The sequence below is a fragment of the Tenrec ecaudatus genome, chromosome 4 (genome assembly GCF_050624435.1).
Source record: "Tenrec ecaudatus isolate mTenEca1 chromosome 4, mTenEca1.hap1, whole genome shotgun sequence".
Taxonomy (NCBI): Eukaryota; Metazoa; Chordata; class Mammalia; order Afrosoricida; family Tenrecidae; genus Tenrec; species Tenrec ecaudatus.
In genome coordinates, this window is record NC_134533.1 from 150237328 (window position 1) to 150252421 (window position 15094).

At 41.8% G+C, this 15094-nt stretch overlaps 1 non-coding gene across 1 annotated transcript; it reads left to right on the forward strand.

The window, feature by feature from the left end:
* The first annotated feature begins 1894 nt into the window (after positions 1-1894).
* LOC142447640 (U1 spliceosomal RNA) lies at positions 1895-2057 on the forward strand. The gene has a single exon (XR_012784306.1). It is a non-coding gene; the product is annotated as a U1 spliceosomal RNA (small nuclear RNA).
* The last annotated feature ends 13037 nt before the right edge of the window (positions 2058-15094 follow it).

Consider the following 15094-nt stretch of genomic DNA (forward strand, 5'->3'; position numbering starts at 1 on the left):
AGGCTTTTTTTGCTATTGTTGTAAAATTCTGTAGGTCTCAGTAATGAATCCTTGTCCAATTATATTGTTTTAAAATATATTTCCCCAATCTGTGGGTTCTCTTTTTACTCTTTTAATGAAGTTTTTCAAAATACACAAGTGTTTTATTTTTAATAGGTCCCATGCATCTATTTTATCTTCTGAGGAGCGTGTTTTCGTTGTTAATTCTGATAGCCCATGTATTCCCTGCACTAGGGCTCCTAGCTTTGTCCCAATTTTCTCATTGTTGATCCTCAGAGCTTTGGGTTTTACATCTAGGTCTTTAATCCACCTTGAGTTTGTTTTTGTGCAAGGCGTGAGATATGGATCATGTTTGATTCCTCTGCACATGGATCTCCAGATTTTCCAACACTGTTTATTGAAGAGGGCATCTGGTTTTCATTTAATGCTTTTTTGGGGCCTTGGTCAAAAATCAATTGTCTGTGTATGGCTGTTTTTATTTCTGGGTTTTCTGTCCTGACCCATTGGTGCAAGTACAAATAGATATTTCCAATGCTTTGTGCAGTCTGCATTTAGTTCTCACAGTTTTTATAAGAACTCTGAACCCTACAGAGTGGCTGTCACTAACATGGAGATCGCCACTGTACAAGTGAGAAAAGGCTCCTGAAGCAGAAAAGACAAAGATACCAAGCCCAGGGCTTTGTGATAAGACTACAAGTTGGGTTTTAGCTGTGGCTCATTTTTGTCTTCAAACATCACAATTGTGCATGATTCTCTGGAAGTATTCACTATTGTCCCAGATGATAAAATTGGAGATCAAGAGCAAAATAGCTTTTTCAAGAGCAAATAGTATGTGAATTGGCTAATCAGGTTAAGCACTTTGGGATGTTGTATGCTATTGTGGAAAGTTACTTCTCCAGCTGTACAATGGGCAAACTTGGTTATATTATGAGGTTGTCTTTAAACCCATTGCTGTTATGTTGATTATGACTCATAGTGACCCTATAGTGCAGAGTATAACCGCCAGAGGGCTTCCCAGGCTGTACATCTTTATGGGAACAGACTGCCTCATCTTGTTCCTGTAGAGTGGCTGGTGGGGTCAAAGCATAGATCTTCTAGTTTGCAGCCAAACCTTTAACCACTGTACCACCAGGGCCCCTTAAGTTTAAAATGGGAGGATTTCAATAGGTAATTTATATAAAACATTTCAGATCGAACCTAGTGCATAAAATATATTAGGTCATATTGCACTCTATCACCTTCCATACCCATTATTTGTCTGTCCGTTTTCCACACTGTGGTGGCTTGTGTGTTGCTGTGATGCTGGAAGCTATGTCACTGGCATTTCAAATCCCATCAAGGCCGCCCAACTGAGCATGTTTTAGTGGCGCTTCATGATGAAGAACAGAGAGAGAGTGAAGAAGGAATCAGCTGCCCACTTCGGTTTCAAAACATTGTCAGACACTGAAGGCCTAATGGATGGAAGCAGAACGTTGTCGGAGACAGGGCCTGAGGAGGACCTGGTAGAGTCTTAAGGTGCTTGAAATGTGACTGAGGAGGACCTGCTTCTTAAAGTAGAGTCAGCCATGGTGATCTGAATGGAGGAAAACCTGTGGGAGTGGAAACTTGCAGATCTGCATTTGCTGACGGGGAAGCACTCAAGGTAGGAAGAAGCAACTCAAAACCTTGTCACTGGAAGTTGGAATGTCCACAGTATGAATCTAGGAAAATTGGAAATCATAAAAAGAGAAATGGAATGCATAAGGATTGATCGCCTAGGCTTAGTGAGCTGAAATGGGCTGGTATTGGCCATTTTGAATCAGAAAATCATATGGTTTAATCTGCTGGGTATGACACAATCAAGAAAAATGGCATTGCATTCATAGTTAAAAAGGACACTTCAAGATCTATTGTGATACTTACCTGGCAGGGGACACACCATGATCAGGAAGGTGGTTTTCCCAGGGCGAGACTCATCCATTGCACTCCGGATGTGCTGACCCCTGCGTTTTCCCCAAATGCAGAAAACTCGACTGCATAATTTGTGGTAGTGGGGACTGCGTTCGCGCTCTCCCCTGTATTAAAAAAAAAAAAGATCTATTGTGAAGTCCAGTCCAATTTTTGATAGGAAACCCAAGGGATATAACTACTATTCACTTTTATTCACCAACCACAAATCTTAGTGATAAAGATATCTTCAGTTGGAAATTAATCAAACATGAAGTCAAGATGCTTTGATAATTATGGGCAATTGCAATTCAAAAGTTGCAAACAAAGAGGAAGGAACAGCAGTTGGAAAAATATGGCCCTGGTGATAGAAATGAAGCTGGATAGAGATGATTGCATGATAGAATTTTACAAGACCAATGACTCGTTCATTTCAAATGCCTTGTTGTTTTTCAACAACACAGCAACTGTACCCATGGACGTCTCCAGGTGGAATGCACAGAAAGCAAATTGACTTCATTTGTGAGAAGATGATGGAGACGTTCCATATCATCACCTAAAACCAGGCCAAGGGCTGACTGTGGAACAGACTATCAATTGCTTAAGTGAAAGTTCAAATAAAGCTGAAGAAAATTCAAACAAGTGCACCAGAGCCCAAATATGAGCTACAGCCTACCTGCATTTTGAGAACATACCAAGGAAATACTTGCTACATTGTACACTAGTGACAGAAGACCTGACGACATCAGACAGAAGACCAATGACATCAAGACCACCATGCCTTGAGAAAGCAAAAGGTCATTAAAAGACAAGAAAGAAGTAAAAGATTGAAGTGGATGTCAACAGACTCTGAAACTTGACCTTGATCACTGAGGAGATGAGGAAACTGAAAGAAAAAAATAATAAAAAAGAAAATGTCAGAGGTCAAACATTATAATGAGAGGTGCAAAGACCTGGAGTTAGGAGACCAAAAGGGAAGCACACCCTCAGCAGAGTTTAAGCTGAAAGAACTCAAGAAAATGTCAAGCCTCGAGTTGCAATATTAAAATGTTGGGGAAAATACCGATCAATGAAGGAAGCATTAAAAGAAGATGTAACGAATACAGAGACCCTACCAAAAATGAAGCAGCATATGAGCAAGGGCTAATAATGCTGAAGGAAGAAATTCAAGTAGCATTGAAAGCACTAACAAACAAAAGGCTGCGGGAATTGATAGAATACCGATCAGAATGTTTCAACAAGCTGACAAAGCACTGGAAAGCACTTCCTTGTCCACAGAAAATCCAGAGGACAGCTACTTGGCCAACTGACTGAAAGACATCTGTATTTGTACCCATTCCAAGGAAAGCGATCCAAGAGAATGTTCAAATTATAGAACAATATCTTTGTTATGACACGTAAAGTTATGCTAAAGAGCATCTAACAAATGTTGCAGTAGTAGACCATTGGCAGAAAGCGTCCAGAGGTGCAGGTCAGATTCAGAAGAGGATGTAGAACAAAGGACATCATTGCTAATGTCAGATGGATCTTGGCTTAAAGCAGAGGATACCGGAGAGATGTTTGTTTGTGTTTTATTGACTATGACAAGGAATTCGACTGTGTGGATCATAACAAACTATGGTTAACTTTAAAAAACATGAGAATTATAGGACACTTGACTGTGTTCATTTGGAACTCGTACATAGATCAAGAGGCAGATGTGCAAACAGAACAAGAAAATCATGCATGGGTTTAAATCAAGAAAGGTATCCATCAGAACTGGACCTTCTCACTATACTTATGCCATATGTATGCTGAGCAAATCATCAGAGAAGCTGGTTTATATGAAGAAAAATGGGGAATCAGGATTAGAGGGAGGGTTATTAGCAACCTGCCATACCCAGGTGACACAACTTTGCTTGTTGAAAGTGAAGGGAAGCTGAAACACTGCGATGGTCAGGGTTTTCTGTCTTCACTAAGGATTGTACGTCCATGTAAAGAAGGCCTCAATGATCACTATTGGACCAATAGGTGGCATCCTGATAAATGGAGAAAAGATTGAAATTTTCAAGGATTTTGTCTTGCTTCTATCCATAATCAATGCTCGTGGAAGCAACAGTAAGAGATAAAAAAGCATGCTGCAGTGGATAAATATGGTGCACAAGATCTCTTTAAGGCATTGAAAATCAAAGATGCTACTTTGAAGACTAAGGAGTACCTGAAGCCATGGAATTTTCAATCGTCTCATACACATATGAAAGTTGTATATTGAATAAGGAAGACCTAAAGAGAATAGAAACGTTTAAATATGATGCTTGCGAGGAATATTGGAAGTACTATGGAGTGTCAAAAGGACAAACAAGTCGTTATTGGAAGAAATACGGCTAGAGATCTCCTTAAAGACAAGAAGGCAGAGATTTTGTCTTATACACTGTAATTATGTTGTCAGGGGAGACCAGTCCGTGGAGAAGGACGTCATGTTTGGTAAAGTAGTGGCAAAGAGGAAGAGCCTCAATGAGATGAATTGACACAGTGGCTGCAACAATGGCTTCAAGCATAAGAACGATTTTGAACAATTGTGCAGGATTGGGAAGTGTTTTTGTTACGTTGAACATAGGTTTACTATGAGTCTGAATTGATTAATTGTCACCAAACAACCATATCCACCTTCCATATCTATTTGAGGTTGCAAGAGTTTAGCAGCTGATTGTTCAATTAACCTTTTATTTCAGTCTTCCTTCCCTCAAGAACTTGTTTAAGGGTTTGCCTGTAACATAGTCAAGATAAACACGAACATATCTAAGACCAATCATCAAGATGGAGAAATGGGTAACCTTCATTGAGAATGGAGGTGAGTGAACTTTAGCAATAAGGGAATAGGGTGTGAGACTAATTCAGTAGGTGTGAATGGTGAAGTGATTTCAGAGTTGTTTTTTCTAAGTTGAAATTTTCCATTTCAAATAACAATGATTGGGATTTCAGAAGCTGTAACTAGGAATCACACAGTGCTACTGCCGTGCAAGCTCGGTTGTTTCCTGTACCATCTCAAAGCCAAATGAGCCTAGGGCTCGATTATGCCTGCGTTGCCTAGTGCGTTTTAAAGTAGTACATGACTTGGCAGCATTGAGGTTAGCAAGAGTGGAGCAAAAACGATAAAAATATATAAGTGAAAGTGAAGAAGTCCAGGAATAATAATAATTTCTTGGTTTCAGCAATATGGATCTGTGAAGCCCCATAAGGAACCTGCTTAGGGTCCTCTGATTCAACATGTGTAGACATTTGGCCCAGCAACCTGACTTAGTGGTGAGTTTCCTAGTCCATCAAACATTGCAGAAACCAAGAACCATGAACCTGAGAGGCTGAGGACGAGAGACAAATGCCTGCCAGAGTGGCGGAGAAAAGGTATTCTGGCCACCAGAATTATAGCTATAACAATTGGCCACAATTTGTACATAGTCTGACTCCCAGATGCCAATATAGAACTCCTTGTATTACAGAGTGTTAGAACAAGATCAGGATATAAAATAGTATTTTTATTGAGTAGTCAGTGCCCGAATAAAAAGGTGAGAAGTGGTATCATTTCCAGTTTACAGGCGGGAGAATAGAAACTCAGTGGCAGTAAGTCATTTGCTGGTGTGTGTCAGAGGAAGTGGTAGAGTTAAAATAAGCATAAATTGCCAAAGACCTAGGTTCTTGCTATTCCTACTGTACTACCTCACTTCCAAATTATTAATACTATTAACCTTTGCTGGTGATGTGCAGGGGAAATGACTGATTTACCGTGGCTCTTGTAGCCAAAGTCTCTGTAATAATCTTTTCCTGCATCGGTGTGGGCAATAAGGTGGGAAGATACTGTGAGGTTTCACCTGTGAGTAATTGTGGTAGTTACCTAATCTGGTGTCAATTTGAGGATTGAGTGTGTAGGGGTGGATCTTGTCTGTCAATCGGATCTTAACCAACGAAGCCTCTGGGTGGACATGGTGTTCTCCTGGGACTTCTGGGAAATCCTGTAATTTTTTCTTCCTTGGAGGTGGAAGAGACACCTCTCTCTCTCTACGGACTCCTTGGGAGACAGTGCAGCTGACAAGACACATGGAACTACTTTAGTGCCCTGAGCTGGAAAAGGCCCATGGATCTACCCTGATGCAACCAGACCTCTGAAGCTAGATAAGTCGTAGAGACTCCTGCCAGCACTGAGTGCTTACACCACACTGGATGCAAAGACGTTCTACCAACTGGCCGGTGATTTCCCAGTATTTGGTGTCATTGCATGCATTCTGTGAGCCTGAAGAGGGCTTTATAGATTGGGCTAATATCGGACTTATGGGCTTGGACTGGACTGGGTTGGGATGCCTTCTTAATGTACAATTACCCTTTATAGAAAACTCTCTATTATACACATGAGTCTGTGCATTTGTTTCTCTAGTCTACCCTGACCAACACAATTGTTATTAGGATTCATTGAATTTCCATCCTGCTGGGTATAAAATGTGCCCTTGGAGAAGCAGAAGAGTTTCACCATCAGCAAGAGTTAGGAGTGGCCCCTGAAATATCTGAAAAACAGCTACTTGATCTTTAAGAGCAGCTGCAGCAAACTCAGGAGTGAGAGCACGAAACAAAGTGAACTTCTCAGCCCGCAGAGCAAGTTAAATTGTGTGCCTCTGGGCAGAAGGCTGGCTTGTGGAGCAGGGTGCCTCTGGGCTTTTTATTGGTAGAATTGGGCTGCTGACCCATGAAGGTGGAGCCGAGTGCATTCAGGCTTAGGCTTACTGGATAAAATGCCTCTGGGTGCTTCAATCAGAGAGCTGGTTTCATGAGCCCACAGAGATCCAACTGCCTTCAGGTTGAGACTTAACAGCGCAGTGGCATGCCCTTTAGGCATTTATTGGCAACTCTGAATGAATTTTATGACATGTTCTGCTCAAACACTTCTGTCTTGAGCATTTTTTTGCTTGCATTGCAACCTGTCAACTTCCTTAATAAATCTTTTAATTACGAGCTTTTTTTGTGAGTTTTGTGTGCCATTACAATGGATTATAGAGATCAGTAGCTGGAAAAGTAGTGTTGTAAATATAGAACAAAAAGTATTTTATGAATGCTATATATAAAAATGTATAAATAACACCTATTTATTAATTTAAAAATATTGTCTCCTTTAATGTTCACAACACATATTGGAAACTCTTCACAAAGGTGAGAAGTAGTAGCTGGGTTAATTAACCTTCCCAATACCATATATTCTGGAGTCATTTAGCCAATCAATGTTTGAATCATGTATATGAAAATGTCTAGGATTCATACTGCAACTGGACTATTAATTTATCTAAGACATGGGCCACATATTGATATATAAATACCTTTTAAAATCATTTTACTGGGGCTCGTACAATTCTTATCACAGTCCATACCTACATCCATTGTGTCAAGCACTTTTGTACATTTGTTTCCCTCATCATTCTCAAAACATTTGCTTTCTTCTTGAGCCCTTGGTATCAGCTCCTCATTTTTCCTCTCCCTCCCTGATCTCTACTCCCCCATGAACCCTTGATAAATTATAAATTATTATTATTTTGTCATATCTTATACCATCTGATGTCACCCTTCACCCACTTCTCCACTGTCCGTCCCCCAGGGGAGAAGATTATATGTAAATCCTTGTAATCTGTTCCCCCTTTCTCCCTCACCTCTCCTCTACCCTCCCAGTATCTCCACTCTCACTACTGGTCCTGAGGGGTTCATCTGTCCTGGATTCCCTGTGTTTCCAGTCCCTATCTGTACCACTGTACATTCTCCAGCCCAGCCGGATTTGTAAGGTAGAATTGGGATCATGATAGTTGGGGGGTGGGGTGGAAGCATTGAAGAACTAGAGGAAAATTATATTTTTTCATCATTGCTACACTGTACCCTGACTGGCTCATCTCCTCCCCAAGGCCCTTCTGCAAGGGGATGTCAGATTTCCCCCAGATGGGCCCTGGGTCCCACTCTACACTCCCCCTCATTCACAATGCTATGATTTTTTTTTTTTTTTTTGCTCTTTGGTGCCTGATACCTGGTGCCTTCGATGCCTTGTGATCTCACAGGCTGATGTGCTTCTTCCATGTGGGTTTTGTTGTTTCTCGGTTAGATGACCACTTGTTTATCTTCCAGCCTACAGGATCCCAGACTGTATATCTTTTGATAGCTGGGCACCATCAGCTTTCTTCACCACATTGCCTTATGCACCCACTTTGTCCTTGGCGATCATGTCAGGATAGACTGGTGTGCTTCTTCCAGGGCTTTAAAAAAATACCTCTTTATAACATTGAAGATAATATGCATTCATTAAGGTTTTGCTGAATTGTTGACCACACCCAGAGAGAACCTGGTTGTCCTTGGCTTTTCAAGAAAAATGCAATCTAAATGGGTTTGTTCACTATTTGTGGTAGTGTAAAACTGGATATAACACAAATGCCCATCAAGAGAGAATGGGTTAAGAAAAAACTAGGCCTGTTCATAAAGAAATGATATGAAAGCCATGCCTAACCTCCACTGGGTACAAAGGAGGAGAATCCAACTCCACATGCCTCTACCCTTCATCTTTCTTTACCCTATTCTGACACCAACTATATCTTCCACAGCGCCTGACTTCTCTGCTGGGTTTTGTAATTATTTGCAATGACCACATGGATCTCATAGACAATACAATTATAGAGTTTATTAGGGAAGTTCCCAGGTTACAGAATGGTAAGGGTAAAGATTTATTTCTGTGCACACCACTTCTTCCCAGTCATGCTGGCAGGCATGGCTCACTCTGAGCTTTAGCCTTTCAGCTTCATGTTTTCTTGACTTCTATCTTGTTTGTCACTCCCTCTTGCTGTATCAGATGTGGCTCCCTCTCCTGGTCTCAGCACTGTGTTGTCTGGTGCCTCACTTGCCTCTGACACTTCTCCCATGCGCTCCACTGATGGCACTTCTTTGCTGATGGTTGGAGGATCCCAATTTCTATTTCAGGGATGACTCTATCTTATATACCCAGTGGATTGTCAAAACCGACCAATCCATGATTAAGAATCCTCTGAGTCTTATTTACATGCTCCCACTCATTCACTGGGTTGGAGAAAAACTATGAATAGAAGAAACATATTAAGCAAGTTAACTTCCCCACAATCTGCAGATGGAGTATGTGGAATCTTAAGAAAGGAAGACTATGTAGAGATTTATGGCGTTAGAGCCAAGATGTATTATTAATTAAAATCTTCCCCAAATAAAGTTGAGCAAGGCTATGGATAGCATGCTACCTGATTTGCAAAAAGGGAAGAAGTGCACACACATATATTACACATTATACACACGTACAATAAGAAAAAACCCAATAAAATATTACTTTGACACATTTGAATTGCAGTACTGGTAAAAAAAATATGGAAAGTATCACTGACTTCCAGAAGAATAAACAAATCTGTCTTGGGGGAAGTACAGACAGAATGACCATTAGAAGTGAGGAGAGTGACTTCATCTCATGCCCTTTGGACATGTTATCAGGAGAGAAGAGGCACTTGAAAGGGACGCCCTGCTTGGTAAATAGGAAAGCAGTGCAGAAGAAGAGCCTCGGTGACGTGGCTCACGCACAGCAGCCCTTGTGAGGATGGCCCTTGACCGGGTGGCACGCATCAGAACGCCACAGTTGGAGCTAGCTGGACAGCGCCTAACGACAAGGCTGTCTACAACAGGGAAGGAACAGATAAACAGGGCAGGGGAGGGATGGAAACCAGACCTTTTTGAATAGACCTTATTTTATGGTTTTGATTTTTGGAACATATTCATGTAGTTTATATAGAACATATGGAGTTACATATTGCACAATTTTTAACAAGTTAAAACTACACAATCTCCTCTTAAAAGTAATTTTTAAAGGTGAATTTAACTCTATGTTAAGTAGGTGGCAATGACATAAGGGAATTTATTTCAAGTGGCTTTAAGCCAGCATGACTGGGAAGAGGTGGTGTGGACAAAAATAAATCTTACCCTTACCATTTAATGGTCTATATTAAAAATAAAGCAACACGAAACACTACAAAGGCATTTTAAAATGCTTTTGGTAGATTTGTTATTACTGGAAATGTTTTTATTATTACTTTGAAGCTATTATAGACACACACACATGTGTAGGTATAGGAACCTTGGTGGTATAATGGATTACATGTTTGGATGCTAATTGCAAAATCAGCAGTTAGCAACGACCAGCCACTCTGAGAGAGAAAGATGAGGCTTTCTGTTCCCATGAGAATATACAGTGCTGGCAATCCACAGGGATAGTTCTGCTCTTGTTAGATAGGGTTGTCATGAATTGGGACTGACTCAATGACCTTGAATAAAAGAGTAAAGCACGTAAACTTTTATTCATAAGTATTTTTATGAGCCAAGATATTTTCAGAGGAAAGAGATACATATCTTTGGTTTGATATTTGTATCCCTTTCCTCTGGAATCGTATATAACTGAAATACTTAATTTCAACTGAAATAATTTAATTTGAAATTTAAAACTTGAATTCATATAAATTTCATCATGACTTCCTTTTCTAAAATGTACACAGTTTTGTTTTATTAAGAAGACTAGAAGCATTGAACACTAAGAAACTATGAAAACTTTTGGGGCCAAGACTGTGGTTTGAAAACAAAATCTATTTCCCATTAACAGAAATCAAGGATTCATGGAAATTGCTGATTTCAGATCTGGAGCAAGAAATATGCAAGATGAACTTGGAACATTTTGCTGTTAAACAAAACAAAGAAGCTCTCAACGAAAAGTGGGACGGTATTGCAAGTATTCAGGGGCAAGCTTAAGGGAGCTGCCATGGATTTAAAATAGGAGAACTTCAGCATCCCCCAAAAATGAAAAGGAAATTAAAGAAAAATTGCTACCATGAACTGAACACTTTAAATAAATTATTAGAAAATCTGTGAATGTATGATCATATTTAAAAATAAGAAATCAATGGTATCTTTATTAAATAAGCGAAGAAAAGCAGAGAGAGGCACAGAGGGAAAGTGACCACATGACAACAGAATTATGCTGCAGCTACAGGCAAGGAGATTGGAGTGGTGTGGTGGGGCTGGGGTGGTGGGGGTGGTTCTAGAAACCTGGAGAGAAAGGAAGGCTCTTCCAGGGACTCAGGAGGAATCAGAGAACAGGGCCCTGGAGACATCATTTATTTGGATCTGGCCTCCAGACTTGCAGCAAAATAGATGTCTGGGTTTTGTTTTTTAAAAAATAAATACATAATCTGGTATCGCTTCAGGAGTTTCCTAGAATTGCCAACTTATTATTTGGAACATTCTAAGTATGGTAAAGTCTCAAGCATTTACACTGCTGCCTTGTCTATAAGGACCAGATTTTAAAGCAACCAAATAACTAGTGAAGAAAATGTCTCCTTGGTAGAAGGAGAAATGAGAGGCTTTTTAAATCCCATTTTTCCATTCCAACTAAAGGAATGGACTTAGGGAACGATCATCCATGGCTTTTAGTGGGAGAGCTGAGAGAAATCCAAGGATCATACACGTGGCTCAGGAGCCTGAAGCAAACTGAGCAGAGTTGAAGGGTTCCACAGGAGGGGACAGGGAGGTAGAAGTTGTGTGAAGAGGGCAATCCTTAATCTTGGTTTTCTGGGAATGTTCCCATTTGTGTTTGCTGTCCTGTTGGGATAATTAATGCCTCCTCCTTCTTAAGTGTCCCAGAGTGGAGTGTGAATGGTATGACCAGCCTACTTAGAGTTTGGATTTTATTCCAAATACAGGCAGGATCCATGGATAATTGTATACTAGAGTACAAGAAGATTAACTGTTTAAAAAAAAAACACTGTGATTGTGCAAAGGTTTTAATGTCCCCCTCTCCCTCCATATTCATAATGCCGATACTGGTGACCGAAACAAAACAAAAGCCCTCACTGCCATTGAGTGGATTCTGACTCATAGCAACCCTGCAGTACAGGGCAGAACTGACCCCTGGGGATTTCTGAGATTCTTTTTTAAAAAATCATTTATTGGGGGCTCCTACAACTCTTATCACAATCCATACATCCATCGTGTCAAGCACATTTGTACATCTGTTGCCCTCATCATTCTCAAAACATTTGCTTTCTACTTGAGCCCTTGGTATCAGTTCCTCATTTTCCCCCTCCCTCCCCTTTACCCCCTCCCCCATGAACCCTTGATAATTTATAAATTATTATTATTTTGTCATATCTTAAACCATCCAACGTCTCCCTTTGTCCACTTCTCTGCTGTCTGTCCCACAGGGATGAGATTATATGTAGATCCTTGTAATATGCTCACCCTTTTATCCCACCTTCCCCCCACCCTCCCGATATCACCACTCTCACCATTGGTTCTGAGGGGTCATCTGTCCTGGATTCCCTGTGTTTCCAGTTCCTATCTGTGCCATTGTACATCCTCCAGCTCAGCTGGATTTGTAAGGTGGAATTGAGATCATGAGAGTGGGGTGGAGGAAGCATTCAAGAACTAGAGGAAAATTGCATGTTTCATCATTGCTACACTGCACCCTGACTGGCTTGTCTCCTCCCCACTGTCCTTCTGTAAGGGGATGTCCAATTTCCCACAGATGGGCCCTGGGTCCCCACTCCGCACTCCCCCTCATTCACAATGCTATGATTTTTTTTTTGTCTTTGATGCCTGGTACCTGTTCCCTTTGATGCCTTGTGATCCCACAGGCTGGTGTGCTTCTTCCATGTCAGCTTTGTTGTTTCTCAGTTAGATAGCCCCTTGTTTGTCTTCCAGCCTATAGGACCCCAGATTCTATATCTTTTGATAGCTGGGCACCATCAGCTTTCTTCACCGCATTTGCTATGCACCCGCGTTGTCTTCAGCGATCGTGTCACAGTAGGCTGGTGTGCTTCTTCCATATGGGCTTTGTTGTTTCTTAGCTTGACGGCTGCCTGTTTATCTTCAAGCCTTTAAGACCCCAGATGCTATATCTGTTGATAGCCAGGCACCATCAGCTTTCTTCACCACTTTTGCTTATCCACCCGTTTTGTCCTCAGTGATCGAGTCGGGACAGGCTGGCATGCTTCTTCCATGTGGGTTTTGTTATTTCTCAGCTAGATGGATGCTTGTTTATCTTCAGGCTTTTAAGACTTCAGGTGCTATATTTTTTGGTAGCTGGGCACCATCAGCTTTCTTCACTACATTTGTTTATGCACCCATTGTTTTCAGCAATCGTGCCAGGAAGGTGAGCATCTCAGCCTGCTGAATTTTTAGAACAAAGCGTTCTTGTGTTGAGGGAGTACTTGAGCATGAGCCCACTGTCCATCTGTTTCTTTGTTACTAAACCTATAAATATATATACATAGATCTAGTTCCCCCTCATCATATATAAATATATTTACACCTGTATATGCCTGTATTTAGATCTCTATGACTACCCTTTGCCTTCTAGTTCTTTCCTCTATTTCTTTGTACTTGCCTCTTGTCCCACTATCATGTTCAGCCTGCATTTGGGTTTTAGGAATTCCTTTTGGTTACATTGCCCTTGATCCAGCCCTACCAGACCTCTTACACCCTCCTTGCCACTGATTTTGGATCACTCGTTGTTCTCTTGTCCCTGGGCTTGTTAACACCCACTTCCTTTCCTAGGCCTCCCCTTCACCCATGTCCCCCAAGAACTGTCATCCCATTGTTCTCTCTTCTCTGTTTGTTTATCCCACCTATCCCTTCCAGGCAGACATGCTATGTACCACCACAAAACTGAGTACAATGAAGCAATAATAGAAAGTAAAACAACAGCTACAACAACAACAACAACAACACAAAACCCCCTATAAATAGTTCAGTCTATTTCTTGTCCTTCAAAAGTGCTTTCCAGTTGAGTCTGATGGGGTGTCATGCTTTGACTCCATATCTATCCCTGGCATTCCCTGGGGACTTCATTTCTCTGCTCCCCTCGCTGCTCTGCTGCATGCTCCCAGTGGCTGGCTTTGGCATAGCGGGCTCAGGGTGAGCACAATTCCCGCTGTGTGTCTCTAGTGTTGTCTCCCATGGTGCTATGGGTCAATGAGGAATGCCGTGTCCAGTAGTGGGGCCGGCCCTGTGGTCATCTCTGTGCATTGCTCTTCTGAGCAGGAACACTGTCCTCAGGGCTTGGTGAGCCAGGATGTGCTTCACTCTATCCCTCTCCCCCCCTCCCCCCCCCCACACACACTTTTCTCCCTCTTTGGCTCCTGTGTGTTCTGACCAGACCAGTCCATCTTCTTGATCTGTAGCTTCAGTGCTGTCTTCTGAAATGAATTCTTCTGGCGGGGAGGGCGGTGCTGTCCACTTAGTTGGTAATGGGGCCGGCCCCTCAGGCCTCTCTATCGGTTCCCTGCTTCATGTCAGTGTGTTGCGTTCTGGTCTTAGAGCTCCGGGTTGAATTCTGGTCCTTCTTTCCCTGTGGAGACACTATCAACACCCTCCCCCTGTGGAGACACTATCAACACCCTCCCCCTGTGTGGGTTAGTGCCTGTTCCACTGGTTACCCATGTCTTTCCCCCCTCCCTTTTAGCGGGCTACCTTATGTATCCCATATGTATCCCGAGTTTAGTCTGGCCCTTGCCATGTTACCTGGACCTCACCCCAGGGACGTATGTATACAGTAGCTTCTACCCTATGCCCCTTTTGAATTTTTTGAGCTTACCTCAGTGGACTCATGTAGTACTTGTCCTTTTGTGCTTGGCTTATTTCATTTAGTATAATTTCCTCCAATTCTTCCCATGCAGCGATGTGCTTCATGCGTTCATCACTGCTTTTTAGGGATGCGTAATGCTCCATTGTATGTACCAGAGTTTTTGAATCTATTTGTCTGCTGATGGAAATTTAGGCTGTTTCCAACTCCTTGCAAATGTGAGCTGTACCGCGATGAACATTGGGGCACAGCTGTCTGGCTGTGGTTTGTTGTCTCTTCTGGGTACATGCCCAGTAGGGGATTGCTGGGTCATACGGCAGTTCCATTTCCAACTGTTTTAGAGGTCGCCAAATCAATTTCCATAATGGTTGTACATACCTACAGGTCCCCCAGCAATGGACTCGGAGACTCTTTACAGTAGTGGGAAGTCTCATCTTTCTCTCATGGAGTGGCTGGCAATTTAGAACTGCTGACCTTGTGGTTAAGTCAGAGGTGAGTTCCTAGGTGCAAATACACATTTATCTACTTTAAAAA